Here is a 15,883-nt window from a genome sequence, read left to right as displayed (position 1 = left end):
TCATTCTTTTTCCAATTTTGTAGATTTCTTCAGGGCTCAACCGTGAAGCATTGCTTGAAATTTGCAACGTTCAAGGATGCAGAGTTTTACCCTGAAGCAAACCAGCGTCAACACATTTCAAGCTATCTCTGGGGTATAATTTCAGGCTGTATCAAAAGAGAGAAGAAGTATACACGGCATCAAAACAAAATCTGCTGCTGAAAGTTTTCTATCTTTATCATACAAAGGTGAAATTGACAGACAGGTGAATTACATAATATAATAATCAAAAGTATACATCTAAACAGAATAGGCATAATCTTATTGAATCCATGATATATATTCCTGCAAGCGCCACAAAATTGATATTTTCTCAAGTTTTATTATATACAAACTGCGGTTTCAATAGATATTATCAATTCAAGGAAACAAAATGTTTTTCAATGTCTGTAAAAGGATGAGGCTTAGAATATGAAATATTGACTGAGCATGTTATATTTTCATATTTCCCAAATAATTATCACAACGCCATGAAACAACTGGCCAATTTTCTTCATTTATCAAATCGTAATAAGCTCAATATTCTGTTTTCCTAGAATTCGATATACTTCTATCATAAATTCATATATCTAAATTTCGTTCACAAACAAATTTATACCTTGCAAGCTTGCAAAAATACCCTAATAGAAGGACATATTTCTTTCTAACTGTCCATGAAACCTTTGAGAATAATTTAAATTCAAATCAAATCACATTTTTTCTAACGATTTAAAAACGGAAAAAGCAACAGAGACATGAATACATTACTAGAAAACATTCGTGATAGAAAAATATACTTTATATGTCTGAATGTAAATAATGTCTTTATGCAAATTCTTAGATTATTGAAGAATATGGCTATACATGCAACAGACAGATGAAATATGGTTTCCTAATAAATTTGTTATTAAGATAATGTATAAACAAGATGGTCTAGACGTAAAAGCAGCACAAGAACATAAGAAAAGAACATTGAACAATCATAATATTTAGTTGAACGATGCAAATAAGTTTATTTCTATATTTTCACAATCATTTCTGAACGCAAAATTCGTTCTCATTGCTTTAGATTGCTTTTCAAAGGCGCTGTAATAACAATGGATCGAGGTTTAGTTGCCAGACATTCATCATGATGACCCAAATCTTTTAAGACATTTAAAGAATTAGAACAAGATGTTTATTATGGCTGTGCAAAATTCACAAACAGGCTACATTCGTTGACAAAATTGAGTTCCTAGATCTTATTCAAGTTATCCATATGTCCAGTGATCCTTACAGAAGAACCAACGCAGTGATATTTTGTAAAATATTTGGTAGAAATACATCTATTAGAGCTACTTAAAGGTATATCAATATATACGATTTTCTTTTCCTGATGAGATGTTCACACAAACAAAATATTAGTCTAGTGCTACAAACCAGGATTTGCAATTTTGTCTGTAAACAACCCCTTTTTTGTACTGTTCTTAGATGATTAAAGCTATCAAGCAATTTCGGTTGATGGTCTCATTGTTATTTCTAACCAAGTGATCCTCATAGGAGGAATTGTAAACATTTTATTTTACAAAGGTACACATAGTTCAGCATGTAGAAATGTTTAAATGATTTTAAAAGGAATAACGTTAAGAACTATGTTCCATAAGGTTTAAGCAATAATACAGTGTTTTTGTTAAATTAAAAATGTCCAGACGGACAGTCGGACGGACGATGGACGATCAGAATAGTACACATTTGCCTCGACAGTTTATTCGCTAAGTGGTTTACCATGCCAATTACAAAGGTTTATGATATTGTAAAGGTTTATGATATTGTTCATTTATCATATACAAGTTAGGTTTGAATATATCATTCATTTGTCATAAACAATTCCTTCTGATTAGCTACCATTTAAGTTTTAATAAGACACTAAATTGCTATCCAAGATAACACATATATTCTTATTTCCGTTATCAAAGGTGCATAGCATACAATGCTATAAATATCCATTTGTCATGATTTAGTGTAGTAAACTTTCATTTTCGATAATAAGTAATTATATCTCACTCCATTTTCAATTATAAATATCGACTTTAATTTATAAATACTAAAGGAACTACTCACTAAACAACTGGGATTCTGTAATAATATATCATTTCAGAATAGTGCTAAGGTAATCAAATTTGATTCAATTTTACATGATAAATAAGTTTAAAACTGAAATTAAACAATGAATAAAGAAGCCCGTTCTCGTATTATCCTGTTCACGAATTTATCATTGTTTTTAAATCCATCTTTCATTTTATCAAGCTATTAATAGTTATAATTATACATCTTATGCCACATGCATTATCTTAATTAGCTCATTTGTATTTCAAGTTATATATACATGCAATACAATGGCTGGCGGAAAGGAAGTTGCATATGCAACATTGTTAAAAACTTTCGACAAAGAACTTCATCTATTCTATATAACTTCAATGCAAGAAAAATGATTTGATGATCACTGTTGTAAACAGTGCATTATGTTACAATTATTTACATCAAATCAAAATGTGCTGAGATATTACAACCATACAAAACAGTAATGGTTACATAAACGTTACACATTTTCTAAGCAAAATTCCTGTTCTATTTGACATATTTGCAAGTGCATTTTTACATTCTTTATTACCAACATTTATTGTGTCATAAAGGGGTATTTTAATATTTATTCAAATAAATAGAACCTTGTTTTTGTAATATAATTGTTACATAAAAGGATTTACATTGTCAAAATGGTTATATCTTTAAAGAAATAGAAGACCACCATTTTTTTAACGCAAAACCAAGAAGAAAAAAAGAGAAAAATATCAAATCAAGGTTTATATCTTTAAATGCACTTATGTATATCATGAAATATCAAATCAAGGTTTATATCTTTAAATGCACTTATGTATATCATGACTTCCACACCTGAAAATATATATCATTATATGTCATGCAATAAAGATATCATACATGTACTGTTCATGCTTTGAATTTATTTGACTGTTATGAAATGTCCACTTTGTCAGTAATAGATATATTATCATTATAATAATATCATAAAATACTTTGCCTTAAATATGTTTGTTTTTTTAAAATGATATCACATTATTAAAATACTCTACACATATTATCAAATATGCACAGCCACTTTTTAGGAAGTTTTACATACATTCACATAAAGGATCTATAGGGGAAGATTACATACAGTATATTCTATCTATATTTGCATTAAATACAATACAGATACTTGTAGAAGAACAAATAGACCACTGAGACAATTTATTATCATCAGTTTCCAGTTACATATTTATTGTTCACACGATGTTTTAAAGTATTTTCCATAAAGGTATTAAAAAAAGGGCTAACTTAAAAATTTGTATTTAAGATTCTTACTTTCTGAATGCATTCTTTTTTTCAATTTTATACATCTTTATCAAAATCTCTGGACAAAATTGAAACAATGTTTCTGTAAGATTACAATTTTATATTGTCCGTTATATCAAAAATTAAATACATTTTAAAATTGACTGTTAGGTAATGTATGACAGGTTAAAATTGAACATACATTTAACCAAGATGACCTGATATTGACATTTTATTTAGGCCAAACTGGTTCATAGAACAAACATAGTAATTCAACAAAATTTTAATAGATATTAAACTCTTAAAGACATTGCTACTTTTAACATAATTTACAATATGACTGGAATTCCCGTTAGTATGTCTTGATATACACTTTGTGCCATTCATTCAAATAATAATATTTTGAAGCAATAGGTCACGATGGAAGAGATACAATATACATTTAACCCCTATTACATACATATGAAATACATTCTTCATAGATACACTGTTTCTATGAGCAAGACTTTTAGTAAAATGTTGAACAAAGGAAATATCAACTAATTTCAAAATATAGCAGACCTTTACGCCTCCTCGGTGTACATACAAACATAAAGAGCACCATTTCTTCTTGGCATTTATCATGGCGCGTCGTGAGTCCTGACCAATGTTTACAAGACGTCGTTCAACATCCTAATAGATCTAATGCATGATTTGTTTAATAAACAATCTTATCATAAACGTCGTAAACCAATTTAATGACTTATACCCTCATGTAGAAACTCGTTTCGAAATGTATTCTTTCGCATCGTTTGATAAACGGCGTTTATTCCATGCGGGAAAAACAATAAATCGCATCACTTCCGGTTTACATTTTAATATGCGAATCGGATCGATTCTGTGATGTAATTAACTGCTGTTAGTCACGGAAGAAAACATGCAGAATAAGTTTATTCGAAAATAAATGATAATCAGTGGTATGAACGATTGCATATCAATTGATAATTTATAAAACATCATAATTAACATTACTATTTTTAGTTTCAGCTTATTCGGATTTCTTTGTTTAAAAGTTATCTATTCAATAGTGTTGGTATAACGGGTTCCGTTTAGTGTAAATTGTTCATTTATTCATATATTTATCATTTAGTAAATGAATTGTTCTGAGTATAAAATTGACAAGTGTTTGAATAAGCAAAACAGGCATAAATGTATTTATGTAAATACAAACTACTGGTAAATCCATATATAATGTCCAGACTACATTATTTTAACCTGAAATCCCTTAAAATCTCATTTTACAAAATACTTACCAATATTTAACTTAACCATTATAATCTTTCTTTCTGTTAGCAAGGATGTTTTCAAGACTAAGGATAATAGGTCCAAAAGAAGTTTATGCCATAGTCATTTGCACGATGCAAATCAATATGTACTTTGTTTTAAGTTCCAGTCTTGCATGTACTTTGCACATAGATTTAAAGAATATACAAAATTACGCTATAGAATTTGAGCGACGCCATTTTTCCTTTGTCGTAAAGGTCAAAGGTTTTACGAGGGGCAATAGTTCCTTCTGGTCGTAAATCATACAAGAGTTATCTAGTTATCTAACGGATTTCAAACTTAGAGCAATGTCAGTTTCCGATTAAATAATTTGCATTCCAAAAATATACTGTTTAGATCTTACTGTTTTCATCTTAAGGCAGTTGCAAGTTATATTAATACGAATTTCTCGTCTTAATATCACAGCACATTCTTCAAGGCATGTTTTAATTTTCATATTAATTCTATTCACTTTAACAACACTGTGATTTTGCATTCGCTATCATTTACTATGAATTGCGTAAATGTAAATGAGTCTAAATTTTTATTTTTATTTTTATTTAATTATAAGCCGTAAGTTTATTACTTGACTGTATCAATAGAAATCCCACTCCTCAAAATTCTTATAACGATAAGCACACAGTATAATTTTAAGACTTTTTCAAACTTTTACCCTAAATATATTTTTTTTTCTAATCACTGTTTATTTCAGCAAAACATTATCAGTCACTTTGTTGTTGACCTCATTATTTTCTATTGTGTTATGTTTTAACGTTCTGCTGATACATTGCGCTTAGGATCACCAGACGTACTGGTGTTCTTGTTTATTCACATGAATGATTACAATCCAAAAAGCCCAACTGTTTTAACATTTTCATGCACGGTTTTTATCTCTATTTTCTTCCAACTTTCTCTTCAGCTATTCTCATGCAAAACATCCGACCAGGGCCACGTGACGATAAAAGACATCGTAAATTGGTTTTGACTAAAATATACATCTATCATACTCTTGCAAATAATTGTAATTGTTTAGTGCTCCAATTGTTCGTGTTCTCTACGGGATTTTGAAAACTCAAAGAATTCAGCCTGAATAAAAGCCCGAATGAAAAATCTGTTTTCTTGAGAAGAAATCAAACTAGGGTTCATCCTACAATTTTGGACAAAGAAGGAATCTTTAATTGACAACAAAATAGATGGAACTTCAGACAGAAAATATCTATCAAGTACTTCTGGTTGAATTGTTCGCCGTAGTCGGTTTAACTTAATCCCAGTTCTTCGTCTGAAAGGATCCTTAATTGTATAACATGATAGTCCTTAAAGTAGAGAATGTGTAATTTTCTTCAGGTCTTGGAGAGAACATGAATATTTGGTAACGTCTAAATCGATACCCTAGACGAGATAAAACGACAGGCTTGAAACAACTTTTAAGACAATGTTTGCATGGAAAAGTTAGGCGCACAAAACTTGCAGCAATTCTTAAACTATGATTCATTGTCTTCTATATATCGAATTCGCGCGTGAAATTCATTCATGCAGGTTTAGTTTACTCAGTTAAAACTATATAGATTTTATATCATTTCACGTCATATAGATTGAACTAAACCTAAATAGCCAGACTGAAAAGTTTTTAAGAGGACTTTCATAAGCAACTCTCAAATACTCACTAATTTCCTTCCTAAATTCGTCACACCGTATACACGATATTTTCTTACCTTTACAAATAAATCAATATAACAATATAAAGGACACCATATGTGAACAAATGTTCTTATATATCTACCCGTTTTAGATAATTTTTGCCATATATTTATCAAAGATTGTCACGTTTACATATTACAATTAAAAATGAGAACGTAAACATTTTCGTCCATGAAATGGTTAAACAAACAACATATGTTACTTTTTCGTCAATGTTTTATAATGATCATTGTCGTTCAGTACATGAACATAAGACACACCAAAGTGTATTTCCAATGAAAACTGTTCTTGTAACAATATTGTTTCCATAGAACATGTTCATATACATAGGCCCTACTAACTCGACAAGCATCCGCTAGAATTACATATATAAATCTTAACATGGTTCACATTTTGTTCGTAGTATGCAGCTAATTTGGTATTTCCGGTTGTTATCAGTACATGAACAATACTGGCCAATGTTGTCTTTGAAATATTTTCGAAAGGTCAAAGGCTTAGATGGTCACTTGTCAAATAATAGAGAGTGACCATTATTATCAACGACCTCATAGTTCGCGGTGAGCGAGGGAGATAGTATGGTATTCTATATACAAATATGACCCCGTGTCTCATGGTGGTAAAATATATCATGTAAGGTCATATCGACGACCTAAAGTATTATCTTAATAGCCATTTCTTGTAGGCTGGGCCCTGTATCTGATTGTTTTATGGTGTCTTGATTTTTCTACTCTGACCTTTATGGTTTTGGGCGTTTGCCAGTGAATCCGGCGGCGTGTGTGAGAATAGAAGTCTTGTTCTGATAATTTATGGCCAAGACTGCTGGACGAAGTGTAATTCTACGTCCGTTTGACAGCTTTGGATAATTTATGTTCACCAAAACGCCAAGTATGCTAAAAGGATCTATTTCTTGAGCAGGTTTATGTATCGCTGTTTCAGTTAACATTTTTGTTCCAAAATGAAAACACAGGAAAATGTTTAAAAAACAGATGTTTAAGATAATTCTCATTATATGAATTGGACAATTCGTACTTTGTCTTGTAGTACATTTGCCATATGAAAATGTATTACAAAATATGCATATATCATTTTTAAAGTTAAATAAAAATGTATAAACATGTAATATGATGAAAAAAAGAAGAAGTAAACATTTGCTCTTTTGCAAATATTTATTATAAAGTTAGACTTTTTCTCCATCTTAGTTGTTTATAAAATTTTCATAATTTGTTTATAGAAGTTACTTCTTTCCTAATTCAAATACATGTATTATTTCAAACGTGCAAAAAGATACCATAAGCTTTTAATAAATAATATATTACAAATTCCATAATTATTTTCTAGAGTGGGTTTATTGTATTTTACCATTTATATAAAAAAATCTTTAGTAAAATAGAAACAACAATGGTTTTATTCTAAATATACACAGTTTCTTTACCATCACATTCTGTTCCTTGGACCATTTCAAACTATCTATAAATGAGTGAAAATAACACAAGAAATTAAAAAAAGTTAGTTATAAAATGAACCATTGAAATATGTGCAGCATTTGTAATAGTTCATATGCAGCATTTTTGATAGTTCATGTGCAAAGCTGTCAAAACTTTGAGGAAGTTGTACGTACAAAACTAAAAAAATATTCACCGTTTTTTTTCTTTTTCAAATTGTAAAAACATTCTCAAAAAAGTCTGTTTTTAATTCAGTTGCCGACGGACAGGAATCTAGGATCACTCCGACTGTATATAATCCCTGACAGCTCTTCATCGCCTTGTTACTATGGCAATGATGTACTCGCGTGTCATAACGTAGATCATTTCAACTGCAACAGTTTTGTTGATGTATTAGTTGGGTAACATGTTTTTCATGTGATGAATGGGGATTCCTGGAAACGGTCGAATACGAACTCAACTTGCGGGTTAAACAAATAATAAATTTGGGTTGACTTTTCTTAAGAAAAGTAACACTGTAGAAAATGAATCTGTATCAGATAAAAAAAAGGTTTCTCAGGACCGTGTTAAAAATTTTCAAAAGGAAAATCAACAACAAAAAAAACAACAACAAAACAACAACAAAAAAACGGTGAATATTTTTGTATGAGCATCAGCATGAATAATAAAAGATGTTAAGATCAACATAAGTTGGTAACTATACTTAATGAAAAGCTTAAAATAAAAACCTTTAGTAATATTCAAGGCTCTTGAAAACTCTTAGAATTATTGGACATACTTGTTCAGGTATATATAAACAATATAATATTATGTATATATGATTATAAAAAAAAACACGATTTTAATGTTCTAGATTAATAAAATGGGTTTTTTTTTTAAATATTTGTCGTATCAATCGATCATTAAAGATTTAAAGTTGGTACGTAAGAGTTTGCATATACAATTGTAAATGGTGAGTGTACAGGTAAAAGTCAAGATAATATAATAATAATAATAATAATAATAATAATAATAATAATATAATCCACGAGACCAACGGACATTCCTATAAATATCGTTTCGGTGTATCAGAAGCGTTCAATTGTTAAAAAGAGTGGGGAAGTCAATTTAAAATAAAGGTAGTCCTTAACATTTTTATTACAAGTTATTGATCAATCACCATTATAAATGTTTGGTCAACCACCAATATAAAAATTAATATTTTGAAATATAGAAATACTAAAAAGAGAGAAAAATGAGCATAATGTCACTTTAACTGATTCATCACGTCATACATATTGCAAATTAAAATAAATTGTATTTATTTCCTCAACAAATATATTTTAGCATTTTTACATATGCAAAATAGAATTATACAGTTATGAAGAATAAATACATAATTTTATAACTGCAATATGATATTTAATATTAGTTGTCTTGACGGAGAAAACAGAATAAATGAATTCTATAATAGTGCAATGTACTTTGTTTCTAATTAAGTTTTGTTGGAATATAAAGAACTTTAAAAAGCAATGATCAAAACGGAAAAAAGTCCAACATAGATTCTTCATAATATGAACGTGCACATATACGAGTTTCAATGTTGCCTTAATCATTTCATATTGGCGAAACACTTTAGTAAAACTCTGAAACTTAGCTAATTTCAAATCCTCAAATTTGCCGATACACTGTTTAAAATTACTGTTTCCATTCTTAAATTGTTCATGTAATGTCAATCTCAGCATATTTCCTTTCTTTTCTTTTTTGTTCTTTTTTGTGTCGATTTGTGCAAAACAGAAATCTTTGAATATGTAATTTTCTAAAATCAAAAAATTGTATGCAGACATTGAAACCACTTTGTACATAGTTTAGCCCTAAGTTAGTTTTATATATCCATGTACTATATTTAATTCTTGAATTCGCGTTTGTGCTTGGATATATACTTTATCAGTTAATGTCTTGAACAAAGTGTATAATGTGAATAAAGTGCGAATTGTAGATAAATAATTTACAAATATCTTGATTCATAAGATTTTTTTTAAAACAAATCTAGATTCGCGAATATTTTTTGGTGTTTTTGCTTTTACATGTATGAACTTGCTTAAAAATAAGTGAAGAAATATATTATTTAAACTTGTTTTTAGGACCTATTTCAAACAATAAAAAATAAATATGGAATAAAATTAATTTCTTACAATTAGAATTCTAAATATATAATTGATCTTAAGAAAAAATAAATGAACAAATACAATAATTGTTGCCTCAGAATAAATGTAACGCACAAAATTTGTAAATTAATCTAAATATCTCATCGTAATTCCGAGATATTTAAATAATGCGTAAAAAGAAAAGAAGTAAACTAGTTCTAAGCAAAACATTTTGCAGCAACTGATTTTATACCAGTTCGCATAAACTTTTTACTTTTATGGATATTAAACAGAATAATTCAAGCATGATCATTAACTTTAAATATATAAATAAGAAATAGTTTATATGTATAATTCAAATTTGATTATATCTTATAATAAAAAAATAAATTAAAAGAATAAATAATCAACAGTACTTTATATTATGAAATAAGATATATGTCTATTTAACCGTCTCTTTATTAAAACAAAGCATTATATAATTAAGATATCAACTACAAATTTCCTTTCCATGTCATTTTAAGGATCCAGGCTTATTGGTCGTCTATCGATTAATGATCCAACAAAAAAGTTAAAAAAAATCTAAAAATAATGTAAAAAATTAGAAAAAGATGATAAATACATTTTTATTCGGTTCGACGGTACTGTATATCAAAAAATCAATTACATGGAACTAAATGCTGTTAAAAGACATAATCTGAAATAAATCACAAAGACGGACGACTATGTCTTACACGTGAATGATGTTTGAATGGAAAGATTACGTTATTTTAAATGATCCGGTTACACAAGATCGCTTCCTTTTATTACAAGGTCAATGTTAGACACTATGGTGTGAACGCTCGAATAAAATGACACTTATTCTTCAGTTTTGACCGTAAAATTTAATGTATTTCTCCATGAAATTGGCCTTCAATTTAACTTAACATTGATTTATATATTTCAGACCGGCATACAAGGGCACTATTCATTCGGACAAATGAATAAATGTTACAATTCGAAAACAATCGTACTATTCATTTTGAAAAACAAAACCACCCCGTCACTGGCAATGTTCTGATAGGTTCGTAATATCCGAGCTATTTTTTTCCAGAGTGTATTCACCCTTAAGTCTTCAGATATCCGTATATTTAAGACATGATTATTTTCCGTTCATGTGTTTATTTTCATCATATTTGAAACAGACGGTTAAAACATGTTCACTGTGTATGTTTATTAAAAACATAACAACTATTTTCGTTGTGATTTACTGTAAAGAACATAAAACTATGGGACGTCCAAATAATGTTGCGCATTAAAAACATTTTCATAATCTTAACGGGTGCCCAATGAACGCCAAAATTTATAGTGTAATTCGCCACGCAATAAGAATTTACACATGAAAAACAATTCAATGAGAATTGTATGTAAAAGGTTACCAAAATGTTTAGAAAAGATATTAACAGATATAAATGTTTGCGATGGAAGTAATATTTTCATTAAACAGCAGCACATATCAAAGATACAATATAATTATATCATTTGTATGTACACACATAAAATTAATAAGAATTAAGTCAAGGAGATTGATCATTGTACTGGAATTGTAATGAAATAAAAATAAAAAAGTAATCTATGAAAAGTAACGGCAATACCATAACATTCGATATATTTACTATTTTTATTATTGCATTTGTGAGCTGGTCAATAAAAAGAAGATTTTATAAGTAATTACATACTAAACAACGTAAGAACCATTAAGACTTTCAAAAGCAAACATAAAATAAGTACCAATAGAAAATTTTCCTTTCAAGATCAAATAGCCCAGTTAATATTTATTAACTTCTACCAGCCCGATTCATAGTTCTTATTTGACTATTAAAGACTGTATTACTATGCAGTGTCATTTACTTAAAATCTACAACACATTATTTTGAAGAGCATTATTTTCAGATATTTAATTCATACATGGTAAAAATGCACATATTAGTATTTCATTGTAAAAGAAGACGTCAGCATTAAGATAAATACACGATGATATCCCTACGCCAAGAGTCTTTTACGTTCAATGAATTACTATATTTGCTATGTAAACAGAAAATAGTGCGCTAGTGTGCCTTGGCACTCAATCGATCTTCATTAGTTTTAAATAAACGATGTTTGCGTGTTTTATAGCGTTTTGTGTCTCTCATGCATCAGTTATAACAGCTCTGCAGTGTAAAACGTCATTTGGAACATGTAAAAAGCATAGAACAATAAAAGTTCTGCAGGCCTATCCGTCATCTATCTCTTTAAATAAATCCGTGACAGTTTTTGATTCAGCTAAAGAGTCAACGGTTGTAAAGAAAAATAAATTGGATTTCAAGTTTACCAATGAAATATTTCCTATATTTATGATTTATAGCTTCGTCTTTTCTGTTTGATCATCCGATATGACGTGGTTTGTGAAAGAATTTATTATATTCCAGTAGTAATCAAAAGAAAATGTGATTTTTTTTCTTTTTTAAAAAAATAGCTTGAAGTGCTTGTTGCTGTTTTAATGTCTGATCTATATCACACTTCATTGAAGGAAATTGGCTCAAACATTAAACAGACGAAAAATGATATGTAGATAATAAAAATGAACTATACTATTTTGTATACCATATACATATTTGTCTGAAATCTAAACATTTAGTTTACTATAGCGTACATACAAAGTAATGACTCAGCATCCATAATGTGATAAGTTATATAACTTTACACAGTTGGACAGGTGTGCAACGTAGATTCTATGTCAACCTCATTTAAAGTTCATTTTTCTTTTCGTTTTTCCCCCTGTACACTGTGTTATCACAAAGCATTCAAAAGTCAAGAGCAAAGCATTATTTACAAAATCTCCGATGATATAGTATGATATTACTTACATTGTGATTAATATATATATTTACATAACAAATGTTTTTTATACCTACATATATATATACCTTGGTTATTGTATCATACATATACAAAACATACAAACAACTAAAATAAAATCAGGCTATTAATAATAATATAAAATAATTCAGACACAATAACAATCGCTGTAGGAAGCAAATTTATATTGTCTAATGTAAAAGATTGCATGTTAACATATCCAATATATTATTTTCTAAAAGCTGACCGTGTCGTAATTTATTCATATTTTTTAAATACTTTTATCCATTTCCACTTACCACAAGAACTTCTCTGTAAAACTTGTGATCAAACACACTGGCTTCTCATCTTCTATAATTAATGACCACATGTGATCCGACAAACACTAGTTTAATCCCTTTCAAGTTTGTGCTTTACGAGGTTGTATTATATTTATAATAAACTGGAATTTCAGAAAGCAATAGAAAACGATTATCTTACCTTATTGCCGCAGTAAATCTTTGCAAGATATTTGGATTTTGTAGAGTGGAGCGATATTGCTTGACTTTAACCTGAGAAAAGCTAGATCATTCAAACACTTTGTAACGTCCAATCAAAACGCAGTAAGCGTCAGTATTATAACCAATAGGCGCGCTGTTTTCGCTATACACCGTGGTAGTACCGATGTCGTTATATCGAAAATAGGCGAGTTTAACAAAATAGAGATCCGCCTTTAGACTAAAGTTAGATAATTTCTTATTATTTGAACGGATTTCTACTGCAAGCAAATAGTAATGTATAATTTTGTTCGCATTTACGCTACTTTTAAATTAAAATCCGTTAAACAAATTATTAACTACATCAATTTTGTTTCATGGATTTATTTTACTTGGTTTTAAGTTATTCTAATTATTTTTCTTTCAGAATGGCGCTAACAGTGGTGAAATGAATCAACGCTATACACACAAAAAAGTGTTGTTCCCTAGGTTTTGTTTAGTTTTACTTTCTTCTATTTCTCATTATTAGATACTCTCCTTTTTGTCTGAAAATATCCATCAATAACACAGCAACACTTTGTTTAATGTCAATGCATGTCGACATTGTTTTTGTTTCATTTTATTTTAATTTAGCGTTTCTTAAAGCTTTATTGTATGCTTTTTCATCAAGCCACTTTATAATAAACTATTCTTCTTATTTGTAATATCATATTTTAACTTATTCTATATTCATTGTTATTTTTGGGGAGTTTTGAACATTGCCGTCCAAAAAAAAAAATTGCGTATGATACAACATGGTTATGAAACAGCGAATTTAAGAGATGAAAAAATATTTAAAAGACAGAAAAATTAGTTTAAACAATTAGCAAAGAACTATTAAATATATTTACACGAACATTTAAATAAAATAAGAGTTTGCACATTATAATATATATATATAATTATATTTTTATTTTGCGTTTTTTCTTCGTGTTTTTTACAGCTGGAATGTTCTCTGTAAAAGATGTCATTCTAAAACATTTGATATCCAACATCTTTCAGGCATTTTTTTTTCATTAATTGTTATAAAAGCATAGGCACACAAGAAATATAAGAAAATATATTGCAGAAATATTTATACTATAGATTCAAGTTTTCATTTCATAACTATATCACTCAACCAGTTTGCAGAGTATGATTTATTCTTCTTTTAGGAGTTTTGTTTGACTGTTTTCGTTTCATGAAAAACCTGTATTTTTTCATTTATTTTTATTTTTCAGATTATGAGGGATGTACAGGTGAAAAGATGAACAGATACGTCACAAAAGATCGATTGTGGATACTACATGTATATTGATATGACAACACCTTTCCTGATGTTGATACAATTTCTTGTACAACAATTATAAAAAATAAAAACTATTTTTGTCTCTGTTTTTGTGTGTTTTTGTGGTTATTTATTTATTTATTTTTATTTGCACTTTTCTGCAATTCTTGCAAAATACTTACTTCGAGCAATATGTAAGAAAAAAACAAAACAAAAAACAGAAAATAAATCATTTTTACTCATGTCATTTATTTTTGAATGTCATTTAACATTAAGTAAAAGCTTTCTAATTAAATTCTACTTCAAATAAATCATTCATTTATTCATACAAATAATTAGCCTTAACTCTAGTGTTTACAAAACAATCGTACATCAAGGGACTTATAAGTTGGCATCTTTCAGAGATTTCATCATTATTTTCATGTTTCATTTTTTCCCATTTTACCATATCCCAACTGTTATCCAGCTTTGATGTTGAAATCATTTGATTCACCGATCGTATCTGTACGAATACTGCACTTTGTAAAGTATTTTTTTCCATATATCTGGAATAACTTCACACGGGGCTGATCCATGAAATACAAAGTAACTGCTTAATTGGACAGATTCAGATTAATTTGTATATTAATTAAATGCTACACACCCTTTAATATGTAGATCAGGTTTCATTAGAAACAAAAAGAAATTTGAATATACCCTTAAAAGAAAAAAAATATATATAATCTAGGATGGATTTACATAGGATTTGCAAGAATAACTTCAAAAAACTTAATTTCAATTGTTAATTTATAAACCCGCAAGTTTAGAAAGTGTTTATTCGTTTGGATTGAATAGTTACCAAAAAGAATAAAAAAACAATATTATTAAAACAATAAATAACTATGATATGTTTATATATATATTATATTTATATATATTTATGCATAAATGCATGGTAAATAAACAAATTGTTTTGAAATATATCTTATTTTCATTGTCTCACAATTGAATCTAGTTCAAAACCAAAATGTATTTTTTCCCCTTTTTTTTCGGCATTTTTCTTTGCCTTTCTTCTTCAATTCCCATCCGATACACGATCGCTGATTATCATGGATTTCTATTTGCAGATGATAGATCGATTAGACAAAATCTTCCTTTTTTATACCTCTTGGGGATAAGAATTTTAATAATACTTTATAAAGTATATTTGTTTAAAATTTCAAAGTGTTTGCAAATGCATTGTACGACAATCAGTTCCTAAACACAACCCATTTATTTTCCAAACTTCTC

At 28.6% G+C, this 15,883-nt stretch overlaps 1 protein-coding gene across 2 annotated transcripts in view; it reads right to left on the bottom strand.

Moving 5' to 3' along the window:
• The window catches only part of LOC132739021 (homeobox protein Hox-A5-like), a 55,679-nt gene extending 42,256 nt beyond the window's left edge, over positions 1-13,423 (bottom strand). The window contains exon 1 of one of the 2 annotated variants that reach the window (XM_060726660.1): positions 13,313-13,423. The gene's annotated coding sequence lies outside the window, so the exon portion shown is untranslated. Of the gene's footprint in view, positions 1-13,131; positions 13,244-13,312 lie in introns of those variants that run through there. The other variant, XM_060726661.1, reaches the window with a different exon arrangement.
• Positions 13,424-15,883: the final 2,460 nt, after the last annotated feature.

Source organism: Ruditapes philippinarum, unplaced genomic scaffold (assembly GCF_026571515.1).
Source record: "Ruditapes philippinarum isolate M1 unplaced genomic scaffold, ASM2657151v2 ctg1_1_1_1_1, whole genome shotgun sequence".
Lineage (NCBI taxonomy): Eukaryota > Metazoa > Mollusca > Bivalvia > Venerida > Veneridae > Ruditapes > Ruditapes philippinarum.
Note: the sequence above shows the minus strand (reverse complement) of the source record. Positions and strands in the feature narration are given on the sequence as shown.